The 2,162-nt window shown below is 40.2% G+C and overlaps 1 protein-coding gene across 1 annotated transcript in view; it reads left to right on the plus strand.

The window, feature by feature from the left end:
* The window catches only part of brd2b (bromodomain containing 2b), an 11,951-nt gene that overhangs the window by 1,369 nt on the left and 8,420 nt on the right, over positions 1 to 2,162 (plus strand). The gene's annotated exons all lie outside the window — the stretch shown is intronic.

Raw genomic sequence — 2,162 nt, forward strand, 5'->3', positions numbered from 1 at the left:
TGTGTGTGTGTGTGTGTGTGTGTGTGTGTGTGTGTGTGTGTGCGCGCGCGCGCGCTGTTGGAGTGCTCAGTAGCCGTTCTTTGTGTTGCTGGGATGCTGACTTTTAAAGCTCACTGGCTTTTCCACAGTTTGTGTGTCAGTGGGGTAAGTGTGTGTCCTGAACTCTAAGGTGGGCTTTAACTTCTTCTAAAGCTGGTTCATGTGCTCTGCTTAGAGGGAGGTAAATATGGGATGTATGATGACATGGTGGCCTCATCTGACTACATGTACTGAGAGACCTCTCAGATCTATATAGAACATAGGCCATGTAGTTGTGGTGAACCACAGCCAAGACTGGAGATGATTTGAAAAATCTTTTTTTTTTTCTTCTTTCTTCCATTTTAACCAATTCTTAACAGTAACTGTCAGAGTACCTGTAGCTCTACTGCAGGGGACATGTTCCAGTTTTGAGGCCACAGTACCTCAGTCAAGGGCATTGGCAGCAGTATCCCTGACATTCATGCCTTTTGTAAATATTAATGGGAGGAAACCAGAGCTCAAACATTATACAGAAAAGAGCGGCAGAGTGGATCTGAATCCAATGCGTCCATGCATATTAGGCCCCTTTTTAACAATGTATATATTAGTTACTAATAAAGTGAAGTATTGTATCATAGTTCTATTTATTTTTTTATGTGCAACATGTTATTCCAATAAATATTTAAGACATATATATTGGTCCTTTTCTGTGCAATGTGTGGTTGTGCAGCATTCTTGCAGTTTGCAACAAAAGCAAATTACATTAGTGTTTTTAGCTGTAACATTAACTGTTCATATACTCATAATGTATGATTTAAAAAAAAAAAGCGGTTTCTTGTATTTATGTGGAGCAGAATGGGATTATATACAGTATAATATTGGTATTGGGGTCTTATCACCCAGCCTTATTGTAAATTAATGCTTGTTTTTTTTTTTTTAGCTGGTGAGTAGCCATGTGGTGGATGGTGGTTCCAATAAGTGTGCCAAAAGTAGCACCCTATTGACAGAATCTTAGTTTCCTAGATGCCGGTTCACTGAAATGTGAACAAAAATGTGGTCACAGTTCTCCTTTTTTATCAATCATTCATCACATAATGTGAAGAAGGGATATGTTGTGTATACTTTCATTCTCACCACTTTTATTGTAAGGTAGCCTTTCTGTTCCCGCAGTAGCTCAGTCTGTATAGAGTTGGGTTGGGAACCGAAGGATTGCTAGTTCAAGGACCCATATGGACCAAAGTATGGTGGTGGTGTTAGTTCACCTCCTCGGCACTGCCATGGTACACCTTTTGAGCAAAACACCAAACCCCCAACTGCTTGGGGTGCATGTCCATTTACAGCTGCAGCCCCTCTCTCTGACACCTTTCCATTAGTGCATGTATAGGTATAAGGTAATTCAGGCCTGTGAGGTAATGTGTATAACAACTTCCGAGCGATTAATAAAGTATACATTAGTATTAATTCACAATGACTATTATTCGTCATACTTATTAACCATCCACATAAATACATTAAAACGTGTGTAATGATGGGGAATGGTGTGCCATGACTTTTGCAAGAGATTTGCTACACGTTTTTTAACCATTCTATTTTCTATCTCTCACACACTTCAATCGCAGACTTGTAACCATGGAATCCACCGGGCTTAAACTTTTGCCTCTGTTCATACCAACTGCACGATAGAAACAATGAAAAGAAATATCTGGAAGGATGCAGACTGTTCCCTATTTGCTACCTCTAACTCCCATCGCTTAGTCTTTAGTGCTGTGAGAGGAATGACACCCTGCTGAACGTCCTGTGCAATTATGGTGTGTGTTATTGGTAGCTGTCCAAAAAGGACCTGTTTCTATTCTCCTCCTGGTATTTCTTGTAAAATTTAATACAGGAGGCAGTGCGGCTGTTGGTGGACACTGCTTCACTCGGAAGCTCACTGTGTCTCATGTGAAAGTCAGTTTGCCTCCTTTAAGCACATAGAAAGGGACAACATTCCCTACATGTTGATGTTAAATGAATGTATGGGAGTTAAAACTGGATAGCAACGTAAAAATAAAATGTGCATCTGCTGCGCCACACTCTGAGTCGATCCTAGTCACGCGAATAATGGAAAAATGTCAAAGGCTTTTTTCTTTCTTTCTTTCTTTCTT

Source organism: Etheostoma spectabile, chromosome 6 (assembly GCF_008692095.1).
Source record: "Etheostoma spectabile isolate EspeVRDwgs_2016 chromosome 6, UIUC_Espe_1.0, whole genome shotgun sequence".
Lineage (NCBI taxonomy): Eukaryota > Metazoa > Chordata > Actinopteri > Perciformes > Percidae > Etheostoma > Etheostoma spectabile.